Consider the following 23,715-nt stretch of genomic DNA (forward strand, 5'->3'; position numbering starts at 1 on the left):
AAGACAAGGTGGGACATCCTTCAAAATTTCCTGCTCCACAAAAATTTGTGTCAGATATTCTAGGCCTGTAGACCAAAGATGGATTCCCCAACATTGCAGAAGAACCTTGGGGTAACTGTCCAGATAGCCAGATGTCTCTGTCATTTCTATAGTTTATACGTTGTTTGCTCTACACTTTTACTGTTTCCTCTACACTGCTTACTCAGGTAGTTTTATATCCCTCTTGGTTCTCTGCTGGGGTTGAGGATGAGATGATCATAGCTGCAGTTTTCCTTAGTTATGATAAAAAGTAATTTAGGTACAAAACTTTGGACTTGTTCTTATTGTATTTAACTGCATTTTTGTTAAGTTAATACACCCCCTTTTTATTTAGACAATACCTGATCATTGTTCTTCTTGTATATAGTTTTACTATGTTAAAGCTAAAACGCTTCCTTTTTATTTAGACAAAAAGGGAGAAATGTTGCAGGAGATTTGTCCGACACGACCAGTGGAGTCAGACCTGGTACTGAGAGTGGAGTCCACACTCAGCTGGACAGAGTGGACCGTGGAGTTTTTTGACGGACCCAGAGAAAGCTAGAGAGGCAGACAGGAGGAATAAAAAGAGCAAGGAGAGATGCATAAGCCTTTTCAATCAGGAAAGATGGAGAATGTTTCTCATCGCTCCATAGATCTCTCAGGTTTATTCCTTAATATTTAACTCCTGGGTTTTATTTTTTAATAAAACAATGACAGAAGTCACAGTATTTCTCTGCTTAATACCCATAAAATTCAAGGGCCAGATATGATAGCTGCTTTTGATTCATAATTTCTTTATTCTTCCTATGGTATTTAAGTTACAATGTGCAAGACAGACAGAAAGAAAAGAAGCTGTTCAAAATGTGGCGACAAATGGAGATAGAGACAGAGACCCTCATCAGAGCATTGGACTGAGTTCCCAAGGTCCAGTTGAAGAGCAAAAGGAGGGAGAGAAGATGAGCAAGGAAGTCAGGACCACGAGGGGTTGGTCCACCCACTGAGACAGTGTGCCTGATCTAATGGGAGCTCACCAAATCCAGCTGAACTGGGACTGAAAGAGCATGTAATCAAACCATCCATAATGACACTGGGACCTGTCTCTACTGCATGTACTGGCTTTTTGGGACCCTAGTCTATTTGGATGCACACCTTCCTAGGCCTCCTGGTGGGGAGGGCCTTGGACTTCCCACAGGGCAGGATACACTGCCCTCTCTTAAGGAGGGAGGGGCAGGGAGGAGGGAGCGGGAGGGGAATAGGAGGAGGGGAGTGAAAATTTTTGAATGGAAAAATAAAAAAAGAATTAAAAAAATGTTCTGAGGTCCATCACAGATGAAGCATTTCTGACAATCTTTACTACCACTTTGTGAGAAACAAGGGCTGGGTCCTGGCAGCTGAAGAGCGAAATGCTGTTGGACACAGCACACAGAGTGTCACAATCCCCTTTCAGAAATCCTTGCTTCTCCTCCCCAAACCCTACCCCTGGGAAAACTTATTAATAGCCAAAGAGGGCCTAGATGAAGGCTTGTCTTGGGTCCACTTCGAAAGCCCAGGCCTCCCTCCATCATCACAGCCCCTGATAGTCCCTGGGCCTCTAATTAAACACCTGCAGCAGAAGCTCCTGGTTCATTGCTGGGGGAGCGTGAGGCCTTGGCTAATGCTCTACAAAGATTAACAAAGTGCTGCCTCAACCTTTCTTGTCCCAACGTCGATCTTATTGTCATATTTATTGGCCCAATGCCCTGTCAGACACAGGTAGGGATATCTAAAAAGAGACATAAGCACTCTCCCAGGCTGGGCAAGGAGAAATGCATGGCCATGTCCTTATGACTCCCACACTCGGTTTGCAGCCTGGGCTCACAGCTCTCCTGGGCACAGATCTGCCAATGTTGCCCAAGGCAGGCACCTCGCCCCCTCCAGTTGTAATTCCCTTCCATTCCTGCTGCTGTTGTTTATTCTGTTATCTGCTTACTAAAATTTAGCAACCTACAGCGCTTCCGAGAATTAATTGCAGTCTGAGGGGAAAATAAACACCAAGTTCACCCGCCTATCATGTACTGTGATGGTGTAGTTGAGAACACAACAAAATAGTTGGCACCCAAATGTAAGTCAGGGAATCTGAGCTTTGTAAGCTATTGAGCAGGGGTAGTGAGAGGGTGTAGCAGGTGAAGGAGCCGACCACCAAACCTGATGACTCACATTTGATCCCAGAAACCCACATGGTGGAAAGAGTGAACTGACTCCCGAAAGTTGTCCTCTGACTGCCCCCCCCACAGACACACACACACACACACATAGGCACACACACAGACACATACACAGGCACACACAGACACACACAGACACAACACACACAGATGCACACACAGATAGATGCACACACAGAGACACACAGAGACACAACACACACAGACAAGCACACACACACATGGCATATACATACACATATACACTAAAATAAATGTAAAAAGTGCCAAGTGATCAAAACACAACGATTTACAAAATTCATGTAAAAATTAAATCCCCCGTGCCATTATATTAAAATCTGTGACCCTTAGGAAATAATTAAGGCACAAAAGCTCTCCTCTCATGAATGAAATTACCTTCCCCATAAAAGAACTCAAGATTGTAATAACCACTCCCTGGCCCTTCCATCCCTTCTTCTTCACCTTTTTATTTTCCATTTATTTATTTTTTTTGTAAAATCTGTGGTGCGGGAGAATTATCTGTATTCTGTCAATCATATTTTAATAAAACACTGATTGGCCAGGCAGGCAGTATAGGCGGGAAAGCCAGACAGGAAGTAGGGGTGGAGCAAAGAGACTGGGAGTATTCTGGAAGCAGAAGCTCTCTCTCAGCCACTTCTGCGCAGATCACCGAAGAGGCAGCATGTAACTTGCCCAGCTGAGAAAGGTACATAGCCATGGCTGACATAGATAAGGATAATGGGGAAACAAAAGTTATAAGAGCTAACAAGTAGCCTGACCAAATGGGCCAATCAGCTTTATAATCCTATGGAGTCCTATGTGTGATTTTCTTTGTTGCTTGCTGGCTGTTGGGGTACTGGGAGGGACAGAAACCCCAACAAGCCGGCCCTCATGTTACAAATCTGACCCCTTTTTAAAAAATGTATATGAGTATTTTATCTGCATGTATACCTTTATGCCAGAAGAGGGCATCAGATCCCACTACAGATAGCTGTGAGCCACCATGTGGTTGCTGGGAAGTGAACTCAGGACCTTTGGAAGAGCAGCCGGTGCTCTTAACCACTGAGCAATCCCTCAAACCCTTCTTACATGATGATACTGTATATCTTATCTGAAGCACCCAGAAACATGACACCGTCTTGGAAACAGAAGGCATCCCTCGGCAGACACGTCTTAACCACACTCTGATCTTTGCACTCCCAACTCCAGATCTATGAGAAACAAACTTCTTTATTTACAAATTATCGCATCGAAGGTATTTTGTTATCATACACCCACAAACTAAGATAACCAGATTTGTCTCACAATGGTACCATTAGTGTAGTGTGCAAAACTGGCCAAAGGAAGAAAGAACCACACATAAAGGTGCCGTTGTGGTCCCTGAGGGTGCCATGAGGCCTGAGCGAGGGCAGCAGGATGGGGACAGAGGGAGCACGGAGCTCTCTTTAAAGTCTGATCATCAGTAAAGTCCTGCTTTCCAACTTCAACTCATGGGGCGAGGAAAGCTGGGAATTCAGATAACTGAGAAGAGAGTCCATGCTTCCTTTTAAGGACAGAACAAAGGAGGAAGAGGTGTGGGGGAAGGGACAAACGATGGGCCTGGATTTGGAAATGCTGAGCTTAGGTTTTCTGTGGAACAAGGAGCACGGATGTCCTCCTTTAGAACAGTTGCTATTCCAGCTTGGGGATGGGGCCGGCTGCTGTGGGAGTTCCTTCAGCTCCTTCAGCCAATCGCCGCTGAGTTACCAGCCCATTGGGGCGTGGTCTCTCTCCCTTTAAAAAAAGCAGCGGCTGTCCTCCACTCTGTCTTTGTCTTCCGGCTCCGTTTCCGGCCCCTGGACTCCTTTCCTGTTCGCGTGGAGGGGCTGTTGTCTGGGACGGTAATCTGTAAGTTTTTTCCCCTTTGAATAAATAACCATTCTATTAATCATAATTCCAAACTGGTGTGGGATTGTCTGTGACTTACGCCTTCATCTGGCGCCCCACGTTTGGTTGTAGAACCCCCCCTTCCCCCCCACTCAACTGCTTGCTACCAGCTCGGCTAGTCACGAGACCTCCCTCAGCTGCGGCCTGTGCCCTGTATGTGGAGCCAGCAGTTCAATTAAACCCCACGCCTCCCAAGCTCCACAGGCTCGGGACAATCTCTGCAAGCCTGGTTTGCTCTTTTCTGAGTTGTTTTTAAATTTCCCTTGTAAGTGTGGTGCTTTAGTGGCGTGAATCAGAACGACTCGGTCACGTGGAGGCATACGCAGCTTCCGGGTTGCTCTTTTCTACCCCTGGATTCTGGGTTTCTGGTTCCGTGTATGGAATTGATTTAATTAAACTTTCTTTCTTGAGCAACTTATATTTCCTAGTTTTTAACAAATACTAAGGCAGACACTGAAACAGGACCTGTTTAAGTCACCTTTGCAGTGGTTCTAGTCGCAACTTGGCAACAGCGCCGCCAACTAGACAAGAGGTAATATGGCAGTTTTTGTTTCCAACGCCAATTTTACTGTTTTCTTTATTAATACAATGGATTATGTCATGCAAGGTTTATATGACTATGGGAATATATTAATTTACTTGTTACTAGGTTTCAGTTTTCTTTTCAATATTTTATCATTAAGAAAGATACGATTTTTACGGACTAATATTGAACAACTAGTTGAAAGGATTAAAATTATTGAAAATCAGGGGTTATCTGAACAAGTGGATACTATGATAGACAAAATTGACTCCATGTCCAAGGGTACTAGGAAGTTACCTGAAAGGGTACAGGCTGTTGAAGTTGACGTTCAGACGTTACCACAAAGTTTTGATAAGGTAACAGATAGAATGAACCTCCAGAATGGGAACCAAAAACCTGATACCTTAGTGAAATTACTAGAAACATGGGTAGGTCAGGAGATTCAGGATTTAAGGGATACAATGATAAAAAGATTAGAAATGATTGAAGAAACTATTGGAGCTGGTGAACAGAGTAAGAAGGCACAAGGACAGGATACAATGCCACCACCAGCTGTTAGAACTGGCTTACCCAGGGTCCTAACAACATACCCTGTAATTTATTCTGACAAAGGGTTAACTTCCAAAGGCTCAAAGGGAGTTAAAGAAGCTAGATGGACACCAATAGCAATGAATGATTTAAAAGAAATTAAGCAAGCTGTCGTTAACTTTGGCTTGCACTCTGCATTTGTTAAGGAAATGATAAGGACTTGGGCTTCTAATGTCAGAGCTACCCCCCATGATTTCTCTCAGCTAGTGTCTGCAGTTTTAGATGATGGGCCTTCCTTGATGTTTGGAATTTATTTCAGAGAAGAATCCAAACATATGGAACAGCAAGGAAGAGCAAAAGGTGTGGAGGTTTCCCAAGATCAAATTCTTGGTGTAGGAGCATATGCTGATCCACAGGTCCAAGCTCTTTATGATGAAGAAGTGCTGTCCTTATGTCACAAAGCAGCCTTGAATGCTTTGAATAGAATACAAGATCCAGCAAAAAGGGTCGAATCATATACCAGGGTTAGGCAGGGACAGAGAGAACCCTTTACTGACTTTGTGCAAAGATTAATTAAGGCTCTGGACATAGGGGTAACAGACCCAGAAGCTAGACGAATACTTCTTGAATCTCTAGCTTTTGAAAATGCAAATACTGAATGTAAAAAGATAATTGGGCCTTTAAGATCTAGATCAGCACCAATGGAAGAATGGATACAGCATACAATGAATGTTGAGATGTTTAGCTATAATGATGAATCCTGGGTAGGAGAAGCGATTTCCAAAGCTATGAGGAGACATCAAACTACCAGGTGTTTTAATTGTGGTAAATTAGGACATCTGAAAAGGGATTGCAGGCAAAGAAATCCTAGGAATAATATCTCCTCTGGGAATGACAAAAGTAGGAGATCTCAGCCTTCAGGTATATGCAGGAGATGCGGTAAAGGCCGACATTGGTCCAACGAATGCAGGTCAACAACAGACAGACAAGGCAACCCGATACCATCGGGAAACTCCTTGAGGGGCCTCTCGCAGGCCCCCAAGCCAAAAGTGGCCCAGTCATTCCCAGTTACAGTCGAAAATGTGTCTCACCAAGAAAATTAAAAACTCCAATGTCTGCCATAAAAGGTAATACTGGTCTAAATGATGAATTACATGTGGAGAATGAGTCAAAAAATTCAGGAGGACAGAGTAAACGTATATTTTGGCAAACGTATATTAACGATCAAAGACCAAAGCTAAGAGTCTGTATAAATGGCATTTTTATTGAAGGCTTATTAGACACAGGTGCGGATGTAAGTATAATTACTCCAGAATCCTGGCATCCGAATTGGCCTCTTCATGAGGTAGATGTTCAGTTCCTGGGAATTGGAACCCTATCTCGTGTAAAACAAAGCACAAGATGGGTGGAATGCATAGGGCCTGAAGGGCAAATAGGAAGATTAAGGCCATATATAGCAAATATTGCAATAAATTTATGGGGCCGTGACCTGCTACAGCAATGGAATACCCAGATTAACATTCCTGTAGTTCCAGGAACTCACAATTCTGGGAAGGATATAATGAGGTATTATGGAAAAAGGTCACCAGCCATTCAGGCTGTACAAGAACACACAGCCAATAGCAAACCTTTAGAGGTACCAACAGCCCTACCTTTAAAATGGCTAACTGAGAAGCCAATATGGATCAAGCAGTGGCCTCTAGCTGAAGATAAGTTGCAGGCTTTGGAACAGCTGGTACAAGAGCAACTAGATGCTAACCATATTGAAGAATCAACCAGCCCTTGGAATTCTCCTGTGTTTGTTGTAAAAAAGAAATCTGGTAAATGGAGAATGGTGACAGATCTAAGAGCTGTCAACAAGGTAATTCAGCCTATGGGTCCGCTACAATCTGGAATTCCTTTGCCTTCTCTATTACCAAGAGGATGGCCTCTTATAGTTATTGATTTGAAAGATTGTTTTTTCACTATACCTTTGCAAAAAATGGATAGAGAAAAATTTGCCTTCACAGTGCCTACTTATAATAATTCTCAGCCTACTAGGAGATATCAATGGACTGTCCTCCCACAGGGGATGCTCAATAGTCCCACATTGTGTCAATATTTTGTTAATAAGCCACTGGAAATAATTCGTAAGCAATTTCCCAAGTCCATAATTTATCATTACATGGATGACATTTTATTATCTGATTCAAATAAAGATATTTTGGAAAGTATGTTTGAAGAAGTAAAGAAAGTCTTGCCTAGGTGGGGATTACAAATTGCCCCTGAAAAGATTCAAAGAGGAGATTCTATTAATTACCTAGGCTACAGAATAGGGTTAGAAAAAATTCGAACACAAAAGGCACAAATTAGGAGAGACCGATTACGGACTCTTAATGACTTCCAAAGATTGTTAGGAGATATTTCCAGTCTACGACCAGCTGTTGGGATAACACCTGATCTAATAGTTCATTTAAACAAAACCTTAGATGGTGATAAGGATTTGAATAGTCCCAGAAAATTGACAGTTGAAGCAGAAAAGGAACTGACAATGATTGAGGAAAAATTACAGGAGGCACATGTGGATAGGGTCAACCCGAATCTTAGTTCCATCCTAGTCATACTGCCTTCCAGAATTTCTCCTACAGGGATTTTAATGCAGAGGGAAGATATTATTTTAGAGTGGATATTTATACCTCATAAACCAAGTAAAAAATTAAAAACTTATGTAGAAAAGGTTTCAGAATTAATTATAAAAGGTAAACTGAGACTTCGTCAACTAGCAGGTATAGATCCAGCAGAAATTATAGTGCCTTTTACTACTGAGGAAATAAGAAAGTTATGGGAAGATAATGAACCATGGCAAAGAGCTTGTGCTAATTTTTTGGGAGAAATTAGCAGCAACTATCCCAAAAGTGATAGACTTAACCTCATAAAGAGAACTTCTTGGATTCTTCCTAGAATTGTACGTGATGCTCCAATAACTGGAGCTCGGACATTTTATACCGATGCAAATAAATCAGGGAAAGCAGGTTATAAATCGGAAGAATTGAGTAAGGTGGAACAAAGCCCTTATAATTCTGTCCAGAAGGCAGAATTATATGCCATTCTTATGGTGCTAAGGGATTTTAAAGAACCTCTTAATATAGTTACAGATTCACAATATGCAGAAAGAGTTATCTTGCATATTGAAACCGCTGAATTCATACCAGATGACACAGAGTTGACTTCATTGTTTATCGAGGTACAGGACATAATTAGGAATAGGCTTTGTCCAATGTACATAACACACATCCGGTCCCATACCGGTCTGCCTGGGCCTCTAGCACAAGGTAACGCTGAAATTGACCAATTATTGATTGGAAGCGTTCTGCAGGCCTCAGAATTTCATAAAAAACATCATGTCAATAGTAAAGGCTTAAAGAAAGAGTTTTCCATTACATGGCAACAAGCTAAGGACATTATAAAGAGATGTCCTACTTGTTCTTTCTATAATCAAACACCGTTGCCTGCAGGGAGTAACCCAAAGGGTACTCAAAGGAATGAGATCTGGCAGATGGATGTGTTCCACTTTATGGAATTTGGTAAATTAAAATATGTACACCACACCATAGACACGTATTCAGGTTTTCAATGGGCAACTGCCCTGAGCTCAGAAAAGGCTGATTCGGTAATCACACATTTATTGGAAGTTATGGCCATCATGGGTATACCTGCACAAATAAAGACAGACAATGGTCCAGCATATGTATCTAAGAAAATGAAACGCTTCTTTGCTTATTATAATATAAAACACGTTACAGGTATACCAAATAATCCTACAGGTCAGGCAGTTATAGAAAGATCAAATCGTACTATAAAGGATATGCTAAACAAACAGAAAGGGACGAAAGATACCCCCAGAAATAGATTGCATAATGCTTTATTAACCTTGAATTTTCTTAATGCTAATGAGAAAGGAACAACAGCAGCAGAGAGGCATTGGATAATGGAAAAAACTTCTGAACTAAACCAACCTGTTTATTTCAAAGACGTGCTGACCTCTCAATGGAAGCCAGGAGATGTGCTACGTTGGGGAAGGGGTTTTGCTCTTGTTTCCACAGGAGAAGAAAAATTGTGGATACCATCAAAATTAATAAAGGTTCGATTTGAAGAGGAGAAACCTCTTGGAAAGGAGAAATGACAGCATCTACAATGATGATAACCATACAGGTGGTAAGAAAAGCATATAGAATGGGGGCAGGGTTCTGTTCTTATCTCCACAGGAAAACACTGATCTTTGAAAAGTTCAAGGGACCCTGGATATTTGAATACTGACAGATGGAAAATAACGGCCCAATAGGGACTATCAAGAAAACTGAATAGGTTCTGTAAGTACCATACTAAATCATATTTCTAAATTTATAGAGCTGGTTTTAGAGTTGGACTCTGGCTCAGTCCCTCTCTAATTTCAAGCCTGTTGTTTAAAGAAAAACCCAGAGTTTCTGGAGTTTCTGTCTCATGTCAAGAGCCATGATATGGGACAGAAAGAAATATGAGTTTAGAAAACATCTTTACTTTTCTTCATATCTATCATACCTTCATTAAATATATCTATCATGTCTCTCATTGAATATAGGTATTCATGTATATGTCTATATAATTAATGTTTAAGTTTCCACAATGAACAATGAGTTTTTCCTACAGTGACATTTGAAGTTTCCAGGAAGAAGATGGGGCCCCATAACAACAACTCCACCTGGTTGAGATGACATCATGATACTGATAGCGCTACTACAAGACCTGTTTTGGGTACCAGCTGCACAAGACGATGCCAACGTGGTTAGCTGAAATGATGCACATCTTGTACAACATTCTGGCCAGACCTCCACAAAATACTCAGAGACTATTTGCAATTTTAAAAGACATTGATCTTGAAATTTAACCATCATTTTACTTTCACAGGATCCCCCAGAAAGAACGTCGCCCCCATGACAGCTGGAAGTAATTCTAGAGAACGACATCTCCTCTCCCAGTAAAGTTTGTCCTTGGGTTTAGGGACATCATTTAGGGGTTGGTTATAATTAGTATAGGGTTGAGGGTTGGGGGAGGAATTTTATAAGTGCAGGAATCTAAAAAAAAAAAAAAAAGAAAAAAAAAAAAAAAAAAGGGATAATTGGATTATGGGATAATAGCTTTGTACTTGTGAGTTATTGTTTTTGACAAATGTATTGGTATTGATTCTTATATATTGATACAAAGTTAAATTATGTTGACTATTTTATGCATGCATGCTTCATGCTTCTACCTTTGTTTAAAACATTTTTATGTATTTGTATATATATATATTGTACTGATATATGTATATTTACCATATTGCATTGTACACTTCTACCTCTGATTAAGATACTTATATATTGTTTATGTATTGATATATATTTACCATATTGTAATGTATACTTGCACATTGTTTATATTTGGAGGTCACATTGTCCTCATTTATTGCACAGTTGTTTATTATCTCAGTCTTTAAGTTAGACAGATATTGAGAATTATATAGATCAACAGTCATCTAAGTTTGTCATTTATAATTAGACTAATCAGGTTCTTTAGATATATAGAGATTATATTTAGTATAGATAGATAATCTTCAACCTCTTCAAAGAGCTGTAGAAAATGGCCTTTAATCTAATTCAGAGTTCTATGGTAGGGAGACACAATCACTCCTGGCAACACAGATCTATGCCCGAGAGAATGTTGAGCACCAAAAACACTCCACCTGGAGCCTTTCTTCTTGGCAGAACTGGCCTTTGGGTAAAGAAATGCTCATACCTCAACTACTGACAGAGTTACAGAATATCCGTAAATGGATAAAACAAGACTGTCATATCCTGCCAAGACAGGGTAAGATAGTTTTGAAGTTTCTTGCCTTTGAAAATGGTATGTCAGTTACATCAGGCCTTAGCCAAAGTTGGTTGCTTCAACGCTGCAAATGTGACTTTGGGTGTTTGTCCAGGTAGCCAGTCGTCTCTGCGATTTGTTATATGTTCTGGAAGTTGTTTGATTGCACTTCCTAATTACTCAGATAACATTATTTCCCTTCTCAGATCTTCGATGGGATTGAAGATTATATAAATGTAGTTACCTTCCTTTCATGACTTGGCCAAGTTATTTGTTATACAAGACTTAAGCTAGTTAGAATAGGATATTTGTATTTATTGTATATAATTTCGTAGGTTTGTACTTATTGTATATAATTGCGTAGTAGGCTTAGAACTCTCTTACTTAAACAAAAGGGGGAGATGCTGTGGGAGTTCCTTCAGCTCCTTCAGCCAATCGCCGCTGAGTTACCAGCCCATTGGGGCGTGGTCTCTCTCCCTTTAAAAAAAGCAGCGGCTGTCCTCCACTCTGTCTTTGTCTTCCGGCTCCGTTTCCGGCCCCTGGACTCCTTTCCTGTTCGCGTGGAGGGGCTGTTGTCTGGGACGGTAATCTGTAAGTTTTTTCCCCTTTGAATAAATAACCATTCTATTAATCATAATTCCAAACTGGTGTGGGATTGTCTGTGACTTACGCCTTCAGCCGGCCAAGCAGTTCTCGGGCTCATACGTGCTCCCATGATACTCCTCCCCGCCCACACATGCAGATCCGCTTGATGTAGCCAGAAGAAAATATAGTGGCCCCTGTCTATGCTCATTAGGTCAGAGGGGAAGGGCCAGTTAGCCAGGTCTGTCCTGGGCTGGGGGGACAGCGTCTGCCTGGCACTGGCCGCTGCAGGCATCTGCCTCTGTCCTGGAGGTTCAGTCTTGAGAACTTACTGGTGGGGTGTCACCACCAGTAAGAACCCAAAACTAAGGGTACCCACACTCATCTTCTTGCTATAGCTCCTGTACATTGTCTACCACACCAGGCAGGGGTAAGAACACACTAGAAATCTCCAATCAAGTGTGACATGTGGACAAAGAGAATCAAAATCCCCAGGAAAATCTTTACTGTCCATACAAGCTGTGCTGGGAAGGCTTCCTCTTGGGCTTAGCCACATGGAACCAAATGGCTCGCGTCTGATCATCCCTACCACCCACCCAGTGTGAGTGGAGTTCCATGTTACAAGGGGAAAAAAAGAAATGAGACTCTTCTTTAAAGGGATTTGAGGGCGTGAAGGCCACCTTCTCTGCTGTGGGAGGACCTCTGTGGACCCATGGCTATCTGGGGTGAGTGCAGGAGGGATAAAACAGGTCTAAATGGCCGGGGTGGGGGGTGAGGGTGGGGGTGGCGGCGTTCGCCTTTAATCTCAGCACTTGGGAAGCAGAGACAGGTGGATCTCTGTGAGCTCGATGCCAGCCTGGTCTACAATAGCTAGTTCCAAAGCTACAGAGAAACCTTGTCTCAAAAAACCAAACAACAAGCACACCAGGTCTAAACGTCCAGGAGATGTAGGTATGGCACAGTTATCAGATATTTACAAGGACATGGATGAAACCAGGTAAGCGCTGTCATTGGCTGGCTTGTGTTCTTCTTATGAGCAGAGGTTCTAATTGGCAGCATGATTGCATTCGGAGACAAAATTAAGTGAGGGAAAGAGAGGTCATAAGGGTGAGAGCCCAAACCAATCAAACCAGTGCCTTCAAAATAAGAGAAGGGAGATTGGAGAGATGGCTTAGCAGTTAGGAGCAATTTTACTCTCACAGAAGACCCAGGTTCAGTTCCGGGCACCAATGTGGTGGTTCACAGCTGTTCATTCATAAGTTCCAAGGGTTCTAAAGTTCTCTTCTGACTTTCTTAGGCAGCAGACATGCATGTTGTGTGCATACATACATGCAGGCAAACCATCTGTACACATAAAGAATCAATAGTTGTCTTTTAAAGAAGAAGAGAAAGAGACACTAGGAACGCACCATGGGGCAGAGGCCACATGAGCACCCAGACACAAGAAAGAGACACTTAGGGACACAACACAGAGCAGAGGTCACGTGAGCACCCAGACTGAGAAAGAGACACTAGGGATGCACCACTGAGCAGAGGCCATGTCGGTGGTCAGACACAACCTTGGCAAGCTGGCCCAAGCTAACTCCAATTCACACCCTGGGTAGTCTGTCTGTCCTTCTTTCTACGCCATGTTTCCAGGCTTCCTGTGAGTATATCCTCAGAATACCACAATGTGTCATGTGAACTTGGCTTGTTTCCTTGTTGTTGCCTGTCTTGTTTTCACACAGGGTCTCCCTTCTCCAGCCTGGGCTGGCTAGAACTCATGGCAGCTCTGCTTAGTTAGCCTGCTAAGTGCTGACATCGCAGACTCTACACCCACCCAGATCATTTTATATATGGTGTGTTGCGTTCCCTGGCACTCCCCCAACCCCCTAACTTCTGAGTCCACTCACCCCATCTCCTCATCCCTCCACAGTCCTGGGGGTGGGAGCTTCCTCACTGTCCTCGGCAGCTGGATATGTCGTGAGGGCAGTTACTGCAAACCCAGATTTACAGCCCATTGGTGACTGTGGGGCTTCCCCAAGTGTCCTACTCAGCAGGTATCAGCCTGAAGAACACCCATGTCTTCCTCAACACCAGCAGTGCTTCTTCCATCTTGACTTTCTGCCCTGCAATGTCATTGCAGTCCAAGGGATCAGAGGCAAAACTGCTGCCCTGAGGACCTTTGACGCTGCTTCTACAGTGAGTGTTCGCTGAGTGAGACCCCTGGTGTCACACAGCGTCATCTAGACAGAATCCAGAGGAGGACATGAAAATGTCCAGCTTCCCTCATGGCTGGGAGGCTTAGGCCTGCCACAGAGCCTGTGATGCCCTATCTTAGACACCACCATTGACTAGCTGAGCCGTGTTGCTCTTGTCGCCCATGAACCAGACTTAGGGATGCCCAGCCATCTGACTGAACATTGTTTTGGTGTTTCTGAGAGAGTTCATGAGTAGGCCTAACATTTAAATCAGTAGAATGGAAAGCAGATTGCCTTCTTCGTGTGGCGGACCTCAACTAATCTAAGACCTTAAGTACAAATATGCTGTCCCTCCACCGAGCCCCAGGGACCCCCACCTGGCAGCCTGCCTCATTGAGGCACTGATTATCTTCTCATAGCCTCTGACTCACTGAAGTATCGCCTCCCTCCTTCTCTTCTTCCTCTTCTTGAGACTTTATCTGTGTTTTATGTGCATGAGCATTGTGCCTGCATACATGTAAGTACACCACAGTCATGTGATGCTTGCAGAGGTCAAAAGAGGGCATCAGATCCCTGGAACTGGAGCTGTGGGTGGTTGTGAGCTGCCTTGAGTTCTGGGGACTGAACCCAGTTCCTCTGCAAGAGCAGCAGGTGCTCTTAGCTGCTGAGCCGTCTGATATGTTCAGATATGCTCTCTCTGCGTAGCCCTAGTCATCCTGGAGCTTGCTTGCGATGTTGATTAGGCTTGCCCCACACTCAGAGATCCACCTGCCTTTGCCTCCAGAATGCTGGAATTAAAGATAAAGACAATCGTACAATTCTATATCACATTTCAAATATTGATTAAGTCTTGTATGTTCCACTTAAGTAAGAACCTTTTAGGAAATGTCTGGTTAAAACTTTATTAAGTAAGTGTCTTTTTAAACGTGACTTCTTGTTGAGCCCAGGCTAGTCTTGAACTCCTGGACTCAGCCACCCTTTCACCTTTTGAGTATCTGGGACTATAGACATGCACCACCATGCTCAGCTAAAATAAATAGATTTTTAAAGAAAACCTAGTCACACTTATACACTCACATGACATACTTAGTGTTAAAAATACAAATATAAGGGGTATAGGCCCTAGTAGGCTGGCAAAGCTCCAGAGAGTGGCCCCACACCCACGAACATCTGGACAGAACTAACGGGAGGCAGAAGTTACCACCAGAAAAAAAGGACGTGAAGTTAGGAGAAGTGGGAGGGGTAATCTGGCAGGAATGGGGCAGAGACGTGACTATGGCCAAAATACATTGTCTACATGTGTGAAATCCTCAAGGAAAGGTATATCTGTAAATAAATGTATCAAGTAAAAATGAATTAGTTTCCTCTTGGAAAGAGCATACTTCTGGTGATAACTGTACAGTCTGGGACAGGGACGGGGTGGTTTGCAGGCAGATCATTCGTCTCTCATTTGGGTCTGCAATCTGTGGAGATCAACTGGGCTTTACAGAGAAGCTGCTCCCTTCTTAGGCGCCACCGTCCTTCCTTCCTAGGCGTAGGAGCGATGGCTCGGAAGGGACATGCTCACGGTGTCCCAGCGACCTGCGCTGCAGTAGGAACTTTGTGGCTTATGATAGGTCAGCAGTGTGGGGAAAATTCATGGAGGTTCTTATTTTTTTTTTTTTTTTACTTTACATGCAGAGTGTTTTGCCTGCATGTGTGTCTGTGTGCACCACGTGCATGCCTGGTCTTTGAGATCAGAACAGGGCATCGAAATCCCTAGAGCTGGAGTTATAGATGTGAGCTGCTGTGTGGGTACTGGGAACCAAACCCAGGTCCTCAGCAAGGGTGGCAAGTGCTCTTAAGCAGACGTTTAAGGGGTGACGGAGAGTAACAATGGTGGAGAGAGGCATGGCCCACTGGTGCTCAGCAGTGACGAGAGGGGGCCTCTTGGCCATGAGTTGGCACAACAGCAGAAGCACAGGAAGCAGGCTGGACACTAGGAGAGCAGAGACCAGACAAGCTGGCGTCCTGTGCAAGGTGGGACAGTACTGCAAGGCAAAACACTATTCTGCCATACAGAAAAAAAAAACACCTCATTTTTCTGAACCTATGAATAGTTTCAACTTACATAGAAACACAGCATAACCCTTAGCCTGTTTGCTGTTCCACAACAAGCCACTTGGAACAGTACTTTAGAGAGAAAATGTAGCTTCCAGGTTTGAAACCTGAAGATGTGAGATTGGGTAGTCTGGTCAGCCCGAACCTCTGCTGCAGGCTCCCTCGGCTGCACTATCTTGGGACAGCTGACATCCTGATAGGACCATGGGCAAGAGGAAGAGATCACAAACAAAGACAGGAAGCCAGAGCCAGTCAGAGGGCCAAGCCGTCGATTTTTACAATTTGCTCTCTTGGGAACTACCTGTGGTTCTTCCTTTCCGCCAAACCACGCTAGTCCCCTCTAAGGGCACTTCTCCCAGGGACCTAACCACTTTCTCTAGGCCTTACTTCTTAATGGTGCCACTACCTCTGCACCACCTTGGGGACCCAGTTCCCAGCCCATGAACCTTAGGGACACTGTCAAGTCGTACCCTGACCTCGTGTGCGTGTGTGTTTACTATCCGGGAATGTAATTGGTGCACAGATTGTAGGCAGGCCGCTCTGAATTTTGTCCCAAATTGCAATCGTTTACTGGTTCAGAAAATCATGTGACCAGCAGCAAGGGCAGTTCATGTTAGCGGCTATAGTTTGCACTGGCGCTCCTGGTGGCAGGCGTCCGTCGGTACCTGTACTGCACCCGCAAAGGTTCAGAATCACTCTGCCTCCCTCGCTCTCTGTGCCTCAGTGGTGACCACATGTGCTGATGATCTAACCTAAGATTGTGGGTGTGGGTGTGTTAGATTACCTAGGAATTTTACTTCAGGCTTGCAACCAGAGCGTTAAAAGTATTTGTAAAAGAAAGGGGGCGCAGGGAGGGGAAGGAGTGAGGACTCTCTGCTTTGCAAACAAGGTTTCTGTGCCCAGACTGCCTTTCCAAGAGGGAAGGCAGCAAGTGGTTTCCTCTTGGACCAACTCGGCCTGGCCGAGCAGGAGCAGCTGGCTCTGGGCATGAGAGAGCTCTTTCTTCTGTTCCTTGTGGGCAAAATGCCCAGCCCACTGTTCAGACCGAAGAAGGCAGCAAGCCATTTCATGGAAGGCTCGGCGTCTCCTGTGTGACAGGTCCAAACAGTCCCTCGAGTGTTGGTGTCCTAAGCGGCCTGGAGCAGGCATGTGCAGGGCCACCCTTCATCTCCAGAGACGCCAGTGTCTCCTTGTCACTGTTGGCCTAGCACTTGCTAAGTCCATTTCGGAAGTCTGCTTCCCCTAAACCACCTTGGTGGTGAGGACTGACGAAGAGAACCGTCTCTAGGGAGGAAAAGGAGTTCTAGAACCTTCAAGGATGCCTCAGTTCAGGCCCAGGTCACACGTGTAGGCAGTCAACTGGCTTTTGGGAACTAGAGTCTATGTAGCTTCGCAGACCAGTCCTGTGCAGTTCTGAGGACAAACATGAGTCTCCAGAAGAGAGAGAAGTTGCTGGAAAAGGAAACTGGGAATCCTGGAGGAAAAGGTGCCCTGGGATATGACTGGAGCATGCTAACAATGGAAAGGCAGAGGCAGAGCCCTTCTGGGAAGCTGACCCTCAGCTCACACCCATCTGGGTGTCTGGGTTTGCCTGAGGACAAGGGCTCAGGTTAAAGTTCTTGATTTTTAACTCTTCCTTCAGACATCCAGCATTCATCCCTCAAGAGTATTGTTTCAATTGCTATTTTTAACTTTCTAACTTTTAAAACAGAGTGGGCTGGCTGGAAAATGGGGGCTTCCGTGGACCTGTGGTTCTCACACAGATTCTTCTCAGCCCATCCATTATCCGTGTTCAGGGAAGAGAAGGAAACCCTGGAGCCTGGGAGTGGTTGCATGCATAAGGCAGCAATCAGGAGGAAGGAAACCTCAGCCTAAGTCGGGCCTGGATTTGTTTAACTGGTAACTCACAGTGCTCTCAGCTAAAACCAGCCAGGAACAGCCAGGCCCCCTCTGGTCTTAAGGAAATTAATAGGGTTTCTGCCCCCCCCATAATAGGATTCTAAATATTTTTCTCTTCGGCCTTGAAAGTGCCAAATATAGTTATAAAAATGACCCGAGCTATGCCCCAAAATAGCTATATGTATTTCATATAAAATACAGCAATTGCTATATACATTTCATAGTATTAATAGTATTAATCCTGGTTTCAAACCAGTTAGTGGGAATTCAAGCTCCTAACATGTGATTCGAAGAGAGATTTGGGCCCCTGCTAGGGACGCACACGCGAAGCAAACCTTTCTGAGTGTACCTTGTCCTCACTCTGTCCTCGCTCCCAACACCTTCAACTGTGTTCCCCTCTGCTGGGCTTGTGCCAAATGGCCTCCAACTAAAAGGGAAGGAGAGACAAGAAAGGAACTTCCCTCTGTGCCACCAGCAGCCATGCCTCCTACACATCAGCGTCATAGCCCAAACTGAATGTCTCACTTCTTATCTCTGAAGAGAACTTACTCTCATTTGCTCCCATTAAAGCAACACACGCTTGTACTGCTTCTCACTCAGGGACCAATTAACTATATCCACACCGAGCCCTGATATAACCCCACCCTATTCCTTGTTTTATTTAAGTATTTGTTGTTTATTATGGAATGAACACTCCAGACAAAAGCTAGCTGAGTGTAGTGGTGCATATATTTAACCCCAGAACTTGGGAGACAGAGACAAGCAGAACTCTATGCGTTCAAGGCCAGTGTGGTCTACATAGCAAGTTCCAGGCCAGTTAAGGCCACATAGTAAGGCGTTGTCTCAAAGACAATAGCAACACACACACACAACACCACCACCACCACCACCACCAAACAAACAAGAGCTACATCTTCGCACTGTGGGTGGTCATTAAAATATTACAGGTTTGTCCTGCTGTTTCTATGTTTATTTATAATCGGGACACCAAAGGTTGTATAACCTTCCTCTAGATTCTTTCTTGCAAATTAGACAGTAGAAGAGATGCACTCAAGTGGACTCCAGAATATTTTGGCACCAAGAAGGAAAATTCCTAGTAGAAGGGGCAATGCACCAGCAGCCAGCTACCGGATGAACCCTAAATCCAGCATGGGTGACAAATGCAGATAGCATGACCCAGGCCAATGGTCACAGACTGAAAAATGACAGAAAGTGATTTCCACAGTGGGCATACTGTACTGGTCAGCACACCCAAGCCTTCTACAGGAGTCTCAGCCATTGTCTCTGGAATACCCTGCGCTTTCACGGCTCATGGTCTGATGGAGCTGACATCTCCACACCTTCCCAACAGGGACGGCAGTTGAGCCTAGCAGTGGTGAGGGCGGGGAGTCAACCTCTCTTCTGCAAAGCCAAAAAGGAGGACAAGACTCAGGGCTGGAGATGCCTCCGTCCATTTGGTGAAGCGACTTACTGAGTAAGCATGAGAACCATTGGATTGCCCACACCCCATGAAAGATCAGGCACGGTGGACAAGCATGGAATCCAGGCACTAGACAGGAGACTTCCGAGGGCCCACTGGCCAGCCATCTAGACAATCAACAAGAGCCAGGTTCAAGAGAGACCCTGTCTCAAAAAAAAAAAAAAAAAAAAGATAGACAGCTATTGAGGGCGTCACCTGATACCTGATAGTAACCTCTAGCTTCCACAAAACACAAGTACATGTATGCATGCATGTACATACTTATATGCACATAAAAAACGAGTCATGCATAAGATGTGGTAATAGCCAAGAAATGGTTAGGCCCAAAGGGATCTTTCAGTTAAATAAACTTCTAATCTCGTTTCCAGAATCAAAAGCATGAGGCCCCCCAGCTGACTTCTACCACATGCTTTCTCTCTACTTCTCCCATTCCTAGCTGCCAGGCAAAACAAAATTCAAATCCTGAGGCCATCCCAGGCTGGCTTCAGGGCAGTGCCACAGCAGAGTCTCAGACATGGACACTCTGAGAACACACGAGACTGGAGGATATTCAGGAAAAACACAGCTTGTCTTTCATCCTGGTTTTCCCATTATAGACGCGCTGTCCTGGGATGGCGTCTGGTGAAAGAGACAGAGGCCTGCTTGGAGAGCCGAGGACACACTCCCCGGGCTTCGGGGGGTCACCAGGACCCTGGAAAGTGACTATTTAGTTGAGTACAAATTCAGGACTGCCCCTGGGTGATAAATTTCTTTCTTCCCCAAAGGAGTAATCCAGGCTGTAACCACCCCCACAACATAAGGAGTATTGTCTCCTTAACTGTGGCTAAAGGGCTCCTCTGAATCACACACACCTGACTAAAGCCAGGGGCATCCTTGTCTCAGTGGGAACTGCCTGCCTAGACCTTAACACTAGCTTCCCAGCCTGACCCAAATAGTGAGTGTGGTGTGTGTGTGTGTTTGTGTGAGTATGTTGTATGATGTATGTGAGTGTGTGTGATGTGTGTATATATGAATGTATGTGTGTGTGAGTGTGTGTGTTTGTGTGAGTATGCTGTATGATGTATGTGAGTGTGTGTGATGTGTGTATATATGAATGTATGTGTGTGTGAGTGTGTGTGAGAGTGTGTGTGTGTGTGTGTGTGTGATGTGTGAGGTATGATGTGTGCGGTCCTGATGGAACCTCCCCTGAGATGGGGAGCAGTAGGTTCCTGCGCCCTATAACCATCACTTTAGATAAATCAACTAAATTGCAAACCCCTAGACACAACCAAAAAAATCTCCAGCCTGAGCTTCCCCTCAAGTCTCCATCTAAATCTTTGCATCTGATGATTCCCACCACCGCCAGTGCAAGCTTGCTGAAATACAGGGGAAGACACGGGGGTGGGAGACAGCACACACACACACACACACACACACACACACACACACACTTGCTAGAACTGAAACCAAGATAAAATATGCCCAACACGAACGAGCTGGTGGCTGTGTGCAGGCACCTGCAAACCAGATGGGTCACTTAAGCTCCCAGCAGCCAGCAGCCAGAAGACCGCACTCTTGCAGACACTGGAGTTTGGGGAGGAAAAGATAGAAACGCAAAAGTGAAGAAAAAGAAAGTAACCAATTCAAATGCAACCCAAACATTCTGAACTCCTGTGGGTCTCAGAAATTTCGCCAGGATTTGAGTGATCTTAATGGTCTTTGAGCCACAACTGAAAATGCCACAATAGATATTTGAATTAAAAACCACTAGGTTTGCCAAAAGACCAATTGTTAAAAATTGGCAGCTTTCCAAAGAACTTAGCAGGCGGCATACTGCCCAGAGCTCAGAGAATCGCTAATTCTAGAGAAAGTTAATTATCACCTTATTGATAAAAGGGTAATTTTTAAAGCTTGTAGTATGGCTTTTGTGTCTCATTAATTAAAATTTAGAGTAATTTACTAGACACCCTGGCGGCTTCTGTTACATTATATTTGTACCAAACCATCTGAGTGTTCATCCTCCTAGGATCATCTGCATTCCCCATCGCTCCTCACCTGTCTCTGAAAGCAGCAAAAGCACTTTGAAAGGAGGGGAAATGTGTAAATCTCAGTGTCTTTTGGGAGACTTCAGGATTAAGACCTAAACTATCCAAAGAAGCCTTTCGAAAAGCTCTCTGGAATACTGAATTTGCCCATCGATAGTCTCTTCTGCGGGGAGACTGCTCTCACAGCATCACTCCTGAAACAGGGGAGCCATGGACAGTCCTCGACTAGACAGGATAAGGGTATGTACGTCTGCATCTTCATTCCCAAGCAAAATCGAAGGGATGAAGCAGGAGGAAGTCTGAATGTTAAATCCCAAGGCGCCCACAGTGCTGCCTAGGGATCCTGGGATGATGAAGCTTTCGGAGGTACTGACTTAGGGAGAGCAAAGGTCCCAGGAAACTCTGAATTCTGACCTTCACCTGTTCTCAACCAATTCTCTTCCAAAGTGTGTGTCACAAGGTGTGGGGGGGGGGTGCGAGGAGAAGCCTTGGGTCTTGCAAAATTGCAGACCCAAGAAACGCTTCGAATTTGTTTCCAACAGCCCAACTTTCCAACAAAGAAGTTATTCGTCAGGGAACAATCCTTGTTATATTTCCTTAAACTTAAGCATTTGAGATGGAACCTTAAGACTAAAAAAAATCAAATGAAAGCCACCACGTTATGAAAGGTTTAGGGCAAACTGGTCATGAGTTTTCCATCATCTAGTCAAAAACAGAAATGAAAAAAAAAAAGTTACACTTATTGAAACAAAAAAGTTAAGCGTCTGTCTTTGTCCTTTCGGGTATTGTTAGAGTTTTTATCCCAAGCAAGCAGTGTTGAAGATATTAAAAGTCCTTGCTTGTTTGAGCTGTCAAGATCAAAGAGCAGGAGTGCGTGTGTGTCGGGGAGTGGCTGCATTTGGGTTTGGCTCTATTCCCAGAAGCAGCCCTCTGTGACCTCCAACCCTCACCCCCACCACCAGGACCAGAAAGGGAAACTGCAGCTGGTTTCACTTGCCGAAAACACCACAGCGCGAAGACGCAGGAAGCTGCACGCCCCTCATCGCTTTCCTGTCTTATTGCTTCTCAGATACATCTTTTAAGAATAAAATAAAAGTAATTTTGGTGTTATGGGTGAGAAATTTAAATGTGGTAAACAGATAAAATTTGGGGATTTGTGGGAATCTTTGTTTCCTTTTATGATACTACAAAATGGACAGATTCTTGGAGAAGGCTCCTTTCTCCCCATTCGCAATCTTAAGAGCAACGGGGGTAAAATTACGGTTTAAAAATTGTTGACAACCATAGTGGAAAAGTAGATTGTCAAGTCACCAAGCAACTTCTGTGTGGGGGACGTCTATGTTCCCGCTTGAGCTGCGGTTTGTCGGTCACTCAGTGCTGGCTTTCGAGGTACTTGTCACGCCGTGGCAGCTGCTCCGAGCCTCACTGGACTGAGCATTTCTATAAGCAGCACGCAGACAGGGTCCCCGAAACTCTGTCTGCATCATGCGCATCAAACTCCTTCACAGCTATTTCTACACTTTCAGGCTTTCGCTCCAGACATTCCGTTTTGTTTTGTTTTGTTTATGAGAAGAAAGTCTTGAGGAGGGAAAGGTAACTATGCCTCTCACTCTTCAAAAAAGTGTCTCTTAACTGGGAGCAGAATTAAAAACAGAACACACCTCAAACACATCGGCTCTGAAGGGCCCAGATTACTTTTCGAGTATCCCAGCTACAAAGCCACTTTGTCAGAGACCTGTCTGACGGTCTGTCCCTCTTGAGAAATGTCAAGACCCTAGAAAGACAATGAATGCAGAAAGCCACCTCTGACTCAAACACACGGATGATGAGTAAAAAGGGCTTGATCTCCACCATACCCCCATCCTCTGCTCCTGTCTGTTGACAAGCAACCTGCAGGCCACACTTCAGGCTGCAGGAAGACAAGTGGAAGCCGGTTCAGGTCACACAGTGCCACGCCTGGGAAGGAGGAGACTTAGTCTTTGAGTTTTCGGAAAACTCCAACCATTCCAAACTAACCTGGGATTTCCCTCCTTAAAAAAAATACTAATAGCAGCAACTAGCAATTAATACCTAGCCTCACCTATGACTGGTAAATTAGCAACCAACACAAAGGCATGAAATAGCCCATCTGAGACATTCAAAATAAGCAAATAAAATTTAACGAAACAAATGCTTTGATGTATGTTTGTAACACACCAATTTTAAGAAGAAATTTGAGGTAAATACTTATAACCTAAAACATACTACAGCTCTGAAATTAGTAAAACAAAGCAAAGACAAATTATTATCAGGCAGGAAAAAAATGCAAACAGTTATCTGAGTTCATGTTTGAAAAACTAAAAAATTTTGCACATATTTATATGCAGTGACAAAGAGTAGTGTGTCCATACCT

General features: G+C 44.1%; 1 protein-coding gene across 4 annotated transcripts in view; it reads right to left on the reverse strand.

The window, feature by feature from the left end:
• The window catches only part of Scml4 (Scm polycomb group protein like 4), a 106,023-nt gene that overhangs the window by 81,378 nt on the left and 930 nt on the right, over positions 1-23,715 (reverse strand). The window lies entirely within an intron of this gene.

The sequence above is a fragment of the Myodes glareolus genome, chromosome 1 (genome assembly GCF_982192425.1).
Source record: "Myodes glareolus chromosome 1, mMyoGla1.1, whole genome shotgun sequence".
In the NCBI taxonomy this organism is placed as follows: domain Eukaryota; kingdom Metazoa; phylum Chordata; class Mammalia; order Rodentia; family Cricetidae; genus Myodes; species Myodes glareolus.